At 38.9% G+C, this 16,276-nt stretch overlaps 1 pseudogene; it reads right to left on the bottom strand.

The window, feature by feature from the left end:
- Window positions 1–435: 435 nt before the first annotated feature.
- On the bottom strand, window positions 436–786 carry LOC125998883 (cytochrome c-like; annotated as a pseudogene).
- Between the last annotated feature and the right edge of the window lie 15,490 nt (window positions 787–16,276).

Below are 16,276 nucleotides of genomic sequence, written 5' to 3'. Positions count from 1 at the left end.
ATTTAAGGATCACTGTCATCTTATCCTGTTATTTTTTTCCCTTTATCAGGCTAATGAATACAACCTAAAACAGATAAGTCTTCCTGTGCTAGGAGACAGTGATTTCTTCAATCTTTGGGTATATTAACATAGCCAGTTATAGAAATCTGAATAGGAAACTATTCTCCCACAGGTAAATATATGGCAATCCCCATCTCTTGGAAAGGTGAATGTGACCAATTAAGTTCAATCATATCTTTAGAAGAGGCAAACAGTGACTTGTACTTGCTGACCTGGAATTATCAAAATTCAAAAAGCTGATCATAAGTCACTTAAACACAAGCCAATCTTATTTAAATCAGGACAGTCCAACAAAAAATATGCTACACCAGTTACTCATAATCAGAATTCCGATGAACAAAATGGAATTAAATATGATACACAAAAACATCTTGAGACATTTTTGTAATAAATAAGGTGGTGTTAACTATTACTCATCAGTAACTTTTTTGTGGTAAACTATCAACTCTGACCTCTCGGTCTTCTTCTTAATGCCAGTGAAGATCATTTTTGTTCCAGGGATGTACTTCTTGAGGTTCTTCAAATACTCCCTCAGTGACCATCTCCCCAGGTGATGTCTTTGTCCTTGTTAGCACCAGTATAAGAAAATCCAGGAGCCAGACCCATCTTCCATCCAAACAGACCATGGAGATTCTGCCCAATCTTGTACTTGCCTCTTTTCTCCATGGTATGGCACTGAGCACACTTCTGGACAAAGATCTTTTTGCCCTTCTCAATATTACTCATCTTAGAATCTTGCTGTCGCTGCACATGACCAAAAGAGACCCAATCATATTCTTAACATTTAAAACAACTTGAAAATAAACTGTATAAATCTCAAATCTGCAAATAATAAAAAAGGCACAGAAAATTCCCATTGTAGCTTATTTTCATTTTTTTGTTTTTGTTTGTTTGTTTGTTTGTTTACATTTATTTATTTATTTATTTAAACACCTTGATTACATACATGATTGTGTTTGGGTTTCAGTCATGTAAAGAACACCACCCATCACCAGTGCAACATTCCCATCACCAATGTCCCAAGTCTCCCTCCTCCCCACCCGACCCCCGCCTGTACTCTAAACAGGCTCTCCATTTCCCTCATACATTCTCATTATTAGGACAGTTCAAAATGTAGTTATTTCTCTAACTAAACTCATCACTCTTTGTGGTGAGCTTCCTGAGGTGAGCTGGAACTTCCAGTTCTTTTCTCTTTTGTGTCTGAAAATTATTACTGCAAGAATGTCTTTCATTTTTCTTAAAACCCATAGATGAGTGAGACCATTCTGCGTTTTTCTCTCTCTCTCTGACTTATTTCACTCAGCATAATAGATTCCGTGTACATCCATGTATAGGAAAATTTCATAACTTCATCTCTCCTGACAGCTGCATAATATTCCATTGTGTATATGTACCACAGTTTATTTAGCCATTCAATTGTTGAAGGGCATCTTGGTTGTTTCCAGAGTCTTGCTATGGTAAATAGTGCTGCAATGAATATAGGTGTAAGGAAGGGGTTTTTGTATTGTATTTTTGTGTTCCTAGGGTATATTCCTAGGAGTGGTATAGCTGGATCGTATGGGAGCTCGATTTCCAGTTTTTGGAGGAATCTCCATATAGCTTTCCATAAAGGTTGAACTAGACGGCATTCCAACCAGCAGTGGATAAGAGTTCCTTTCTCTCCACATCCCCACCAACACTGTTTATTCTCATTCTTTGTGATGTGTGCCATTCTCTGTGGTGTGAGGTGGTATCTCATCGTTGTTTTGATTTGCATCTATCTCCCTGATGATTAGTGATGTGGAGTTATTTTCATTTTAATAGTTATTCTCCTTAGCAATCATGATAAAGTTTTACTCTGATGGGATGAAAAAGATTTAAAATGTGTTTATATATAACAAGTTAAAATTTGGTTAATTTTCAGTAACTACTACTTTATAACACATGGATTCTTTTCCCTTTTGGTATTATCAAAAGATTTAATGTCAAAAGGTTTATGTATTTTTAAAGTTCTTTGGGGAAGGTTTCTCATTTCTGTTGTTTTTCAAGTACCTCATCCTTTACTAGCTATATCCTAGTGCTAGATCGATGGTTTTTCACAGAGAGGCTAACTGAAAAATATTTCCCAATTCAATACCTTTGACTTGTAAATCCATAGTATTCTTTAGACCATAATTTTTCAAGTAGGTGACATTTGGGCCTCTGGGCTATCTGACATGGGAAATTTTAAATGAAAAATATTACAAAAATGGGGGAACTGGTGACTACAGGGTCAGCTGGTAGGCTTATTCTATTTAAACATACATAGCACTACACCTTTGGAGGCTTTTACTTAATTTTAAAGGGGAATATTAAAGTCTGTAAGGGATCTTGTTCTATCAGCTACTAAAAGTAGACTTAGGGAAATAGTTGTATAAATGCTGTGAGCACATTAAAGCATGTACACCTCTTTTGTTTTCTTTTGGCTTTTGAGCCACACCTGGCAGTGTTCAGAGGTAACTCCTGACTCTGAGCCCAGAAACAACTCCTGGCAGGCTCGGGGGACCATATGGTATGTTGGGGACTGAACTCGGGCTGGCCACATGCAAGGCAAACTTCCTATCCACTGTGCTAGCGCTCTAGCCCTCAGCAGATTAACTTTAAAAAGTAAATCTTGGGGCTTGTGTGGTAGTACAGGAAGAAGGGGGCTTGCCTTGTATGTTTGGGGGATGACCTTCCTTGCCTATTCATTTTCTTTTCTTTTAACTTTGCTTACTCCTATTATTCCTACTACTTGGGCTCTTCTATCTAGTTCCCCAGCTTTCCAAGTTCTCCAGCACCACCAGTGTGGCCAAGAAATCAAAACAAAATAATAAATAAAAGTAAATCATTTGGCCATAAATTAATGTGATTATTGATGAAAATGGAAATATTAATGACACACCTTAGATTCTAAGGCTTAGAAGAAGCAATGGTATCTTGTGAGGAGAGAGGCTAAGAAATAAGGGGATTTCTGCAAACTGGCCTTGAATATAAAAGAAAGTCTCAGGGTAGAGACTTAGGTTATGAGTGCAGAAAAAAGTCGTCCAGGTCAAACAACCTGTTAGGTTAATAGTGCCACAAGTATTGCAACCACTATCTTTACATACTTCCTGATTTAATGATGTCATGGGCATTACTACGCTATATTTACATGCTTCCTGAATGAATGATGCCATGGGCATTGTAACCGCAATCTTTGCATACCATCCAAATCAATGATGCCATGTTCCTTGTGACTGTTGTCTTCACATACCATCTTATTGCTGTAATGCCTACACCGTATTACCCACATTCTGTTTCCAGCCTAAAGTTTACCCTTAAAAGCCTTATCCCTGCCTTCAATAAAGGAAGCCTATTGCTCTGACAATGCTTCTTTGTGAACGGTCTGTGGCTCGTAGTCTTCCCTTCCTTTCCCTAGCCTAGCCTCCGAGGCTATGGGCTGGAAGAGAACCTTACCCACCCTTGCATCGGACTCGTTGGGGGGCCTGGTACCAGAACCCTACAGTATATGTTCCTTGAAGGGGTTGATGAGTATTTTTCTTGGTGGGCATGTTCACATTTCTGGAGAGATAGCACAGCGGTAGAGCTTTTTGCTTTGCACACAGCCAATCTAGGATGGACAGTGGTCTGAATTCCGGCATCCCATATGGTCCTCTGTGCTTGCCAGGAGTGACTTCTGAGTGCAAAGCCAGGAGTAACCCCTGAAAACTGCCGGATGTGACCCCCACCAAATAAAATTTCTGACAGTAACTTAAAGGATTCTTCTGCTTTTACTCATTAGAGAGATTCTCCTTTGCAAGGATAAGGCCGATTACTTTGTTTGAGGGTACACGGGTACAAAGGCAGAATTATCATGCTTCTTATAGAGTGGTTGCTGTAAAATGTGAGCTATTAGAGGCTGTAAGTGGGTGCTATACCATCAGGACCTACTTGCCTTGCAGAGTTAAGGGAATGCATCCAAAATCTCAAGAAAATACTTTCCTAAAACATCGCACTCCCACAGTGCTGATTAAGAGTTGATGATTCACATTTAGGTGCCCTTCCACCTCTATCCCCTATGTAATGATACAAAATTTGAGTCAAACTTGAACCTTGCTAAGCAAACTTACTTGCTCTTTTTAGTTCAGCAGCTCTGTAGTCTAAAGAGAGACTATGTGGGAAGGCACATCCTTTGTTACCTCCTCCCCAAGCTGTTAGAGGAATTTCATACCTCTGTCTGCCAAAGCTCTTTTATGATGAGCTCTGGATTTTTTTTTTCTCCCTCTGTAGGGGTGAAGGAATGCTTTAAGTAACTTATATCCCTCCCTCTTCTGGGCCTCAGTTGTTCCTCTTAACAGGATTTTTGAGGTGCCTCTGGCCTAACCTGGATTCCCCTCTAGCTGGACTTACTACCAGAGAGCTTGTCCTGGCTCAAGAGGACTGCACTATATTTGGAGACAACAAATTGCAGTATGTCACTCTGCAGAGAGGAGCTAATTTGGAGTGAGAACTTCATAGCAAGAGACTTTTGAAAAATACAGATTTTCTGGGAAAGGAGAGCAATAATAGTGCCTTGCTTTGTTGTTGTTGTTGTTGTTTGTTTTGATTTTTGGAGGGACACACCAGGCGGTGCTCAGGAGTTACTCATGACTCTGTGCTCAGAAATTGCTCTGGCTCGGGGACCATATGGAATGCTGGGAATCGAACCCGCATTAGTCCTGGGTTAGCTGTATGCAAGGCCTCTACCACTGTGCTACCACTCTGGCCCCAGGCCTTACTTATTTTAAGGGCCCTAGAAATCAAAATGATTAGACTCTGCTTGGCTTTGCTAGTGCTTGGTCAAATTATTTGTCCTCAGTTTGTGGTTATCTGAGTGGAGAGACCCACAGGTTAGGGAAATGAAGAGGCCAACAAACCTAACTCTATTCTTTGGTTTGTATGTGACTATGAATTGTTGGGCTTTTTGTGCACCTTCTTTTCATTAAGTGTTATATGAGGATGCCTTACAATTTTGTGTAGGGAGGCCAGAGAGATAGCATGGAGGTAGGGCATTTGCCTTGCATGCAGAAGGATGGTGGTTCGAACTCCAGCATTCCATATGGTTCCCACCTCCCCTCTCTGAGCCTGCCAGAAACAATTTCTGAATGTAGAGCCAGATTCCCTGAGTGCTGCTGGGTGTGACCCAAAAACAAAAAAAAAATTATTTTTTGTGTGTGGGGAAGTTTGATTCTTGTGAAAGAAAACCTGATTTCCTGTTCCTGCTTACCACTCTATCACTCTCCCATGCTTGTCTACTATCATCCTACCCTATATATCTGTTGAGCTGGCACCAGTGTTAAATAAATTATTCCTTGTTCCTATGGTGTGTGTCCTTGTCTATTTTCTTTACTGGACTGTTCTACAACATGGGGAAGGGTTATGTAAGTGAAATAACAAATATAGGATAACAGTCTAGTAAGGTGTGGTCATTCCTCAGATCTCCAAGTTTAGCTCACTGTGAGTGAGTTGAAGCTGTCTAATACTATGTACCAGATCTTGGGTATGTGTAGGGGCCTAAGAAATATCTCATTGAATGAATGAAGAAAGCTAAAATGTAATAAGAGGGAATATGTACAGTGGTTAAGGTTAAGTGGTTAAGTGGATACTAGAATTAGTTTACTTAGGTTTGAATCCTAGTGCTAGTCACAACTTGAATAGTGCCAAGTCTATCTTTTCCTCAGTTTTCTCTTCTGCAGAATGATAGTCATAAAAATGCACTTTTTTCCTTGGGTTATTATTAATAGCAAGCTAGTTTTTTAATAATAATTAGATCAGTCCTGATATGTGGTGCCATTTAAGAACCTATCATTATTTTTAAAGATCATTAGTTTAGGATTAGACAAACCTAAGTTCTAAGTCTATTATTAATTATCTGGCTTTAATACAACCAATTAAATTTCTCTATGCTCCAATTTCCTTATCAATAGAATAAAGATGGTATACCCATAGGATAAATTGTTATGAAGACAAAATTGAGATAAGTTCTGTCTATACTTAATAACTGGTGGTAACTATTAGAAACTTGCTTTAGTTACCTAGAACCAAGAGTCTTAAGTGACTGATGTTCTTTAGGAACCTGGAAACCTTAACTTTTGGGGCTTGCATAGACTGGGCAAGAGGAGTAGTGGATGCATTGCAGGAATGGATAGATTATTTTTTTTATTTGTGCTGGTTGCTAAGCTGTATCACCAAAAGCCTAACCAAATTAGGTAATTAAAATACATTTGGAAGAGAGACTTTATCTGTGTGAAATTCCAACACAGGCCCATGCATGTCCCCTTTCTATGTATCTCTGATTATGTAAGGTGTTTCTTGTATTTTTGTCCTTCAGTATCTGGCTAAGGTACTGTTACAGAAGTGCTAGAGATAGGGTATGGAGATGGGCCATTATCTGCCAGTCACATTAGACTGTGATTCTTGGTTTCCAAGACATTTCCAATACTTAAGAGTCTGAGCGGGTCTCACTTTGTCTCTTCTTAGGAAGCCAAGTTAGTACTCAGAGAGTTTTTGTAGGGTTTAGACTTAGTCTAGGGTTAGATTTATACCACAAGATCTGATTTGGTTCTTAGTGATGTAATAGATTCTAAGGGGTTTATGTCCCCTAAATCTTTACAAGTCTACAATTCAGGACAGAGAACATTGTCATCTCAGTGTAGTTCAAGAGACCTAGTGGGACCTGGGGGTGGTGGGACAAGCAAATGCAAATAAGTTTCAGAAAGGTGCTTTGGCTTTTCTTCTGGTGACTTTTTGTTATTTGCTTCAAAGACTAGGAATTTGAACCTTATTTCTCCCGTCATTTGAGTTACAACTTTTTTTTTTTTTTTTGGTTTTTGGGCCACACCCAGTAACGCTCAGGGGTTACTCCTGGCTATGTGCTCAGAAGTTGCTCCTGGCTTGGGGGACCATATGGGACACCGGGGGATCGAACCGCGGTCCGTCCAAGGTTAGCGCAGGCAAGGCAGGCACCTTACCTTTAGCGCCACCGCCCGGCCCCGAGTTACAACTTTTTAGGATGCAAGTTTTTCAATTGCTTTCTTCTTTTCCAGAACTGTTTTCATTAAAGGTGTGTGTGTATGGATTGGTGAACTTTTTTTTTGTTTTGTTTTTGTTTTTTGAGCGGTGTTCAGGGATTACTCCTGGCTGTCTGCTCAGAAATAGCTCCTGGCAGGCACTGGGGACCATATGGGACACCGGGATTCGAACCAACCACCTTTGGTCCTGGATCTGCTGCTTGCAAGGCAAACACCGCTGTGCTATCTCTCCGGGCCCCATTCTTAAACATGCAAAGCTTGTGCCTCTATCTGAGCAACATATTCATACCTGTTCTGTTCTTACTTTGTATTTGGTAAGAAATTCTTCTGTGCAGTGCAGCATATTTTCAGTCTATCTCCTTTCCCTTTTGTTTCTATGGCTGGGAGGGGTCAATACTAGGTTGTGATGATCACACTCTTGACTGTGGTATGTTCACATTTTTATGTCTCTGGGGAGTGAATTAGCATTGATTGGACCCAGTTGGTCATGTGTATAGGGCTGGGCATTTATATATATAAGGCAGGAGTTCTATCACTGATCTTGGGCCCTATGCAATGAATTATTTGCTAAAGATATGCAATATGCAATAAAATATATTGTATTCCTAGCTCAAAATTATGTATTTGCTACATATTGTAATAGCATCTCATCATCTCATAATAGCTTTGTGGCTTATTCTTAGTAGTGCCAAAATTGGTTTGAAATATCAAGATAAAAGTAACCACTTTTTCCCTCATTATCTTTGAGGGTTTTTTGTTTGTTTGTTTGTTTTTCCTGGTTTTTGGATCACACCCAGCAGCGCTCAGGGCTTACTCCTGGCTCAGAAATTGCCCCCAGCAGGCTCGGTGGGACCATATGGGATGTCAGGATTTGAACCACCGTCCTTCCGCATGCAAGGCAAAGGCCTTACTGCTGTGCTATCTCCCCGGCCCCACCTTAGAGTTTTTTTTTTTTTTTTTTTTTTTGTGGTTTTTGGGTCACACCCGGCAGTGCTCAGGGTTACTCCTGGCTCCATGCTCAGAAATTGCTCCTGGCAGGCACGGGGGACCATATGGGGCGCTGGGATTCGAACCGATGACCTCTTGCATGAAAGGCAAACGCCTTACCTCCATGCTATCTCTCCAGCCCCCCACCTTAGAGTTTTTTATGATTATACTCTCCCCTATGTCCCATTATATTTAGGGTGGGAGAAAAGGTTCTTGACTAATTTCAATTTGCTTACTAAAGTTCAGATAAGGTTAAGTTTAAAGAGCTTTCAATTATATTCAGGTGTTAGGCCTGTATACAGCATTTCAGTGAAGTTCAACAGTTACATATACCTGATGAGTTTTTAGAAGTATGCTGCTCAATTTAAGACTATCAAAATAATTCACTGAGCTAGTATAAAGACAAGATATTTGAATATTTTTAGATGAGTATAATGAGAAACACAGTTGAGTATAATGAATTAAACAAACTGTTTTGTTTGGATTAAAAAATTACATGAATGACTGTATGTTGGAATAACCAGTCTTCTTTCTATTCAGGATAATTCTTCTTTGTTGGTGCTTATTACTCATTGGATTGAAGCACCTTTTGGATTTGTCCTTACTCTACCTGTTCTCCACCCTAGGGTGTGGTCTTTCACTTTCCAATAAAGACCCTGGGTCTCAGGGAGAAACTGCTTGGGGTTTTGTTTTTTCACAATTGAGCTAGCTATCTGCCTGCTGACCTTAGTGTTAGGAATGGAAAGTTCATGGTGGACTTTTCCTGAATGTGAACCATTGCCCTTCAATTTTGTGTGGATTATTTCCTGTGTCAGTGTTTGCTCCCAGACCCCATCTCCCCAATTCCTTGGGATTGGGCCATCAGGCTGGTGCCTGGAACAGGGATCCCATTTATGACTGATGAGATGTTCCCTAGGGTGATTTTGTAGTTGTTCAAGTGGATAATTCCACTGTGGATTTTGCAATTAGTTTCTATTTTGTTCAAAGTTATGACAATGGCTTGGTTTTGATTTGAGGGAACTTTGCCACTCTTCACATATAATGCTACCTTCTTTATTCCAACAGTCAAAATAAAACATACTGATGTAGTAATTTGTGGGGAGCCTAGCTGATAAACCTAGAACATAAGACACCTCAGTAATTCCTAATCTGGTCACCACGTGACCAAAGGCGCCCATGCCTTGAGAACAAAGGAAATAGACAAATAAAGTAATTCAAAGCAGCCCAATACATCCAGCCAGAAAGAAAGATATAGAGCAACTTGCCTTTGTGTTAGCAAAACGTTATTAAGATTACAGCTGAGGTTCTATTTATGCATGTTGAGTGTAATATATAGAACTCTGTTTGAATCTTATGCCTTCTAGTAAAACGTGCTCAGGTCTACCTCTTTGCCCCTCCCTATTACCTGCCCCAGTTTATGCTAATGAATGCTTGTAACTGTGATTGGTGGAAAACTTGTAACACCTTCTGACGTATTTCAACCCTTAAAAGCTGATCCCCCAACAATAAACTTCCCTTTTTGAACAGCATGCGTTGTCTTGAAGGCTTCTCTTACTAATTTTTCTAGTTCTTCTTTACAGGTCGGTTCTGCTCAGGTGAACCCACTAATAACTAGCAACCTTCATTTCCACACCCCCGCGGATCAGGGGTCTCCCACGGGAGGTTGCAGTAATTTATATATTTGTTATTCTAATAGTGGTTCTTATTGACATAATAGTTCATATTTATTGCTAAATGCATAATGTCAAGCTGAGTGTTCTAAAATCATTCCATTTGTTTCTGAGACACTCTCAACTGTTTCTGAAGTGCCTCCTACTGCTTCTGAAAAGTCTCTTTCAGAAAACAAAAGTGTTTTCCCAGTAGTGATCTGTGCTCAAGCCAAAAGACCTGAGGCTGGTAATTCACTACCACCACCACCCTGGCTCTGGACATAGGAGCCACCAACAGCTGACATTGGTTTACTAGATGAAACAAATGCCGAAAATGAGATACTAACAGTCCAAGTGAATGCTGAGTCAGAAAGTGGATCTGTAAGGTTACAACTCAACCTGCCCCAGCTCCACCTCCTTAGAGAGTGTGGGACAAGTTCCACCCCACACCCACCGAGACTTTTAAGAGAGTGTGGTACTAACACAGATGCAGAAAAAGCTCCTATCAGAGAAACAATCAAACCCTCACCTATGTGGGTTTAAATATGGAATATCTCAGTTGGTTTAAGAAAGTGTGCTCAAAGTATGGTCCACTTTCTCCGTTTTGTCTTGACTTCCTTGTTACCTGGAGTGACAGTGGGTGATGGATCCATTAGGACATTAATACTGTGGCTAAGACTTGCCTGAGAGCTTTCCAAATTTTGTAATAAAAATGTGTTGGTTGATAGAACTAAAACTAAGATTAATAGCCTAGATCACTCTGGAAGTATGGTTGCAGGAGTTCTATTGTCATATGAACTATACAGGAAGGAGCCTTTTGAGATACAAACAAGCAGGAAAAATCACCACATTCTGTTTTGGAACCTGGCAGAGAGCTTTCATTTAAAGTTTGAGAAAAAGTTGATGCAGATGTTGAATTTAAGGGCAGCTTTACAGAATTTTTCAAGCTGTTTCAGAGCCATATGAAGAATTTCTAGGGAAACCGATAGATGTAACCCAGAGGCAGATTAAAGAGAAGGAAGCACTATAGATTATGACAAAAACTTTAGCCTTTGAAAATGCCAATGAAAATTGTCAGGCTATATTACATCCCATTAGGGAGATGTAGATTAGAAGATGTCATGGGATTTCTACATACTTGTAAGAATATTAGAACATGAAATTCTTCTCTTTCTTTAGTAAATATGCAGTACAGAGGCAAACTCCTGGAAACCAGAGAAGATACAATTAACCTGTTAGAGGACATGGCAAACTCCACCCAAGAAGACCACATGCACTGTGCCTGAGGTGTGGCAAAGGATTTCATTGGAATAGAGATTCTCATTTTCTTATCATGTCTTGAGTGATTGGAAAGAGGTCCAAGCCCAGCCCTGTGAGTTCATGCCATATTCTTTACCAGTGGCAAAATGGCACATTTATGTAGAGACTGCTGGATGCCACTCCTTTCTGCTCCAGTTCCCAGAACCACATCCTTGAGGCCAAGACTTAATCATACAGTCTCAGGAAACTGTGTTAGGGGCTAATTCCAGGCTCCATAAAATCTGGAAACTTTTGGTTGACAATTCAGCTTTCCAAGAGAACTCTACAGTATGAACTCATTAAAGCTTGCCACATCAGGATGCTGTGCCATTGATATATCCTGCCCTGAAGAATTAACCAGAATGCCAGCCCAATGCCCTTACAAGGTAAGATCTGGCATAAAAGGGATGATTCCTTTGGGAATAGTGGGCTTGATAATGGAAGACACAGTCTGACTATTTCTGTTCATTTGGGAATGATAGATTCTGACCACAATTGAGAAATAATAATTCTTAATTCTGTGCCTACAGTTTGGACTATAAAAAAAAGGTGAAAATGTGGCAAATTTTATTACTTCCTTAGATTATATCTGGCAAATCAGAATATTGATGGGAAGGGGGTGTCAGAAGTACAAATCCTGATGATTCTGCTCATTTCTTAATAGGCTATACTGCCAAACTTAATGAAAATCCAATGTTAACTCTTAAAATTTAGGGCAGGAAATTTAAAGAAATGTTTGATTCTGGCACTCAAGTTTCATTGGACCTGCAATTAGGCTTTGCAAGATATACTTTATAGCCTAGAGGGGAAAGGTGGTATTCTGCCTTCAGCATCTGTCCCTCAAAGTTCAAAAATGTTAAGGTGCATATATCCAGAAAGTCAGCAAACAGCCTTTTCTTTTTGTTATATGTGGCTCCAATTTCTTTGAACTCCTGGGTCTAGGTGCATGACTTGCATAGACAGTGGGAGGTATAGTACCACATCCCTTGTCCAGTTCCCTCTCAAATCACCAGCTCAGATGTTTCATCTCCTTGCTCAACCCCCTTTCAGTCCACCAGCTGAGAAAATTTGCCTTTTTTTTTTTTTTTTTTTTTTAAGATTTGTCTTTTTAATTGAAGCTACTGGATTACAGCACCTGGCACCCATTCCAATCTAATGGAAATTGAATGTTCCAATCTGGAGTCCCTGGTAGCTCATTAACAGCACAAAATTAGAGGCACTGTAAAACTTAGTTGATGAGCAGCTAAGACTGGGACACATTGAAACCTCATTTTCTGAATGGAGTTCCTCTATATTTGTTATACAAAAGAAATCATGTAACTGGAGATTTTTGTCTGATTTAAGAGCTGGTTCCTATGGGGGAAATTACAGAATGACTTACCTTCACCAGTAGCTATTCCAAAAAACAGCCTTTGATAGTAATTGACTTAAAAGACTGTTTTTATAATATTCCCATTCACCCAAAAGATAGAAAACATGTTGCCTTTTCAATTATTTCATTCAATAATAGAGCTTTCATGAGGCTGTTTCAATGGACTGTTATGCTTTAGAGCATAGCAAACTCACCCACAATGTATCAATATTTTGTTGATGTGGTTCTACACCCTGCTTGTGAATAATTTCACCATGTTTATACGTTACTTGGACGACATTCTCTTAGCCTGATCTACTAACAGAGAATTACAATGTTTGTATGAATATGTCATCAGTTGCCTATAAGTTATGGGTTTATCAATAGCCACAGAAAAATACATAGCCACAGAAAAATTCAGACTTTGTCCCCATTTCAGTACTTTGGTTTTATATTGGAGTGTACTTTGGTGAGTCCCCCAAATATATTTTTTTATCAGAAATATCTAAGGACTCAATGATTTTCAAAAACTCTTAGATGACATAAATTGGATCCCTTCCTCAATTGGGATTTTAAGTTCTAAACTCAGCAACCTGTTCAACACACTGGAGGAAGATTCAGTATCTAAATCAAAAGGCCCAAAAGGATTTGGATTTTTCCATGGACTGGCTCCAAAAGTCCTATCTTTCTAGGTTCACACCTGGAGAAAAGGTGTGGCTTTTAATTTTTGCAAGTACTCATTCTCCTAAGGGTGCTATTATTTAGATGTCTTGGCGTTTAGAATGGGTTTATTTACACAACAGGTAATCTCGAATATTTGTGCCCTATTTAGAATTGATCACTGCTCTGATCATCAAAAGGTTTGGAACAGTGTCTTTGTTAGGCTTTGATTCTGAAATAATAGTTCTACCAATTCCAAAAAAAAAAAAAAAAAAGTAGAAGCATAGTACCTCTTAGTGAGCCTCTTCAATGAGCCCTATCAGATTTTTTAGAAGTTTCTTCCCATTGTTTCCTGCTGGAAAGGCCTGGATTTTTTTCAGAAGGACATATTTTGTAATTTCTTCTGTTCCTCCCCTATACCTGATGCCCATGTGTTTTAAATTGATGGGTCATGATCAGGAAAAGGCAGTATGACTGGCCCTTCATTAACAATAACAGTGTCTACAAATTACAAGTCTGCCCAACAAGTGAACTTGCTACTTGGAATTACTTACTATGACATGTTTCAGGGTCATGCAACATAGTAAGCCACTTAGCCTATGTGGTGGTTGGCTTTTTCCTGGGATCATCGATGCTTCTCTAAATGTCCGTAATCACGTGGTTCAGGAATTGCTTTAGCATTTCCTAAAATGCATTTCCTGAAATGCATTTCCTGAAAAGCATTCTGAGCTAATATTTATCACTCACATAAGAGTCTATTCTGGCCTCCCATGGCTGATGGCTCAAAGAAATTAAACTGCTGATCGTTTAGTCATGCCAATATTTAAGTCCCCTGAAGAACAATTCAAGATTCCATACAAATGCCTGCTGCTTGCATGTGAACTATCATTTTCCATGGAAGTAAGCAAGACAGATAGTTGATAAGTGTACCATTTGCTCATCTTTGCATAAAAGAACACATGTAGCTGGGGCCAATCCCTGAGGTTTACAGACAAATAAATTATGGCAAATAGATATTAACACCTTGACTTCTTTCCAAGAAAACCTTATATCCATGTGGTTGTCAAGACACAAGCAGTTTAATAAATCTTTTATTGCTACACTTTTCCAAGGCCAGTTCAAGTCCACAGTTCAATGCCTCACCTGCCACCAAGAATCTTGGATATTTGAGATCTTTATTCATTTAACCTTGCCTTTGACATTTACAGATAAATGCATATTGCAAGGTTGACTTAATTTATTTTTCAAAGAACTGAGAGAAAATAATAGGTTTTACTGCAGTCACTGCAACACACAGCAGGATTCTTTAAAAAGGACAGAAATTTGGAAATTACACCTGTGCTTCTTAATATATCTGAAATGCTTTTCCTACTATGGCAAGTGGATGAAAAAACTACAGACCTACAAGGAATTTGCTTTGAAACACCTTGACATGGGGCTGGAGTGGTGGTACAGCTGTAGGGCATTTGCCTTACATGCATGTGACCTAGGATGGACCATGGTTCAATACCTTGGTGTCCCATGTGGTCCAATTCCTCGGTGTCCCATATGGTCCCCTAAGCCAGGATTGATTTCTGAGCACATAGCCAGGAGTAATCCCTGAGTGTCACTGGGTGTGGCCCAAAAACAAACAAAACAAACAAACAAACAAAACCCTTGATTTGTCACAGTATACAATGGATTTTAAGGTCAACCCTGAAAAATACAATTTATTCTATTTTTTAACCATTATAGTAAAATGGAAAGGGTCATTGCACAAACCTATTGTAAAAATGCAGCAAGATAACATAGGTTTAAGTTTGATGATCAAGAAGTTTTAGAAATCTCCAACTCATCTGCGAAATCTTCAGCTCTTATATACTTTTTTATACTTTAGAGAGTCCGGCAGCAACAGATACAGCTGTTTAGGTTAAGCAGGTGTTCAACTAACTGCTCTTTATAGATGTCTATAATAATGTTCTAATGTTTTTACCAGAGAAACAGCTGTAGAATGTATTTGGAAGCCATAGACTCCCATTAAAGTGCTCACTATTAGACTGTTTTAGTGTTCTAATTTCAATATTATTATGTTTATAATATCTTTTAATAGTTTTTGTTTACAGTGATCCTTGGAGATATAGGATGGATGCCCTAGTTTCTCATTATAGTGCTATATTCCATTAGGTTCCTATTACAGATAATTTTAAGAAATATTTTAAATTATTCATTTCTATTTGATTATTCCTGCTTGTATGATTCTCTCCACAGATATTCTTGGGTAAGGCATATACATGCCATAGACTTTTGCTACAGTGCTCAGTCATTGAGTATGTTTGTGCAATTTATTTTAAATTCAAGATAGTTTTCTACTATATCAAAATGCCTTTGTTCTCAGTTTCCAGGAAAGGAACCTGAATATTTGAGACCTGTAATATGATACTTCACCCTGAACATTTGCCATAGTGACTTGACTTAGGTTTTAGTCTCTTGGACATTGACTGATTATCCCTGAACTTTGGATCCCATCTTTTGAATTGGTACGGTTTTCTACACCAACACTAGGAATCAACCTTCAATCAAGACAATGTTGAGTGAGAGAAGTAGAATGCCTGTCTTGAATACAGGCAGGGGGTGGAGGAGGAGGAAGATTGCGGGGGGGTATTGGTGGTAGAAATGTTGCACTGGTGAAAGGGGTGTTCCTTTTATGACTGAAACCAACTACAAACATGTTTGTAATCACGGAGCTTATATAAAGATATTTAAAAAGAAAACAATGTAGTGGATAACATTAAAGGTTAACTTGTTACTTTTAAAGGTTATAAGATAGTGCTATTTAAAAGGCTTTGTCTTTGTGATTTTTGTTGTTTTTAAAAATTAAACTCAAGGTATTGGGACTTGAAATGTTCTACCTTTCATCAGGACCATAACAAAAATATTATCTATTTGAATAATCTTTTTGGTGTATGACTATTTTGACTCTGGTAATTTCCAATGAAGTTGAACAGAGTGCCCTTAAGGGACTAGTTGGAGTCACTTTTTTTAGAATTAATAGCTTTCATATCGCTCCTTACAACACATTCCTCAAACTTACTGTTGGGATTCTTAGGTTTCCAGTTAAGTAAAACTGCAGAAGTCAGCCTTGTAAATGATCAGATTGTCTTTTAGATGAGTGAGAGCATACATTGAAAGCCACTTTCTCGAAAGTTTTCTTTTCACTCTGTTATATATAGTATATTCTTCTC

The sequence above is a fragment of the Suncus etruscus genome, chromosome 2 (genome assembly GCF_024139225.1).
Source record: "Suncus etruscus isolate mSunEtr1 chromosome 2, mSunEtr1.pri.cur, whole genome shotgun sequence".
In the NCBI taxonomy this organism is placed as follows: Eukaryota; Metazoa; Chordata; class Mammalia; order Eulipotyphla; family Soricidae; genus Suncus; species Suncus etruscus.
This window is presented reverse-complemented; position numbering and strand designations above follow the sequence as displayed.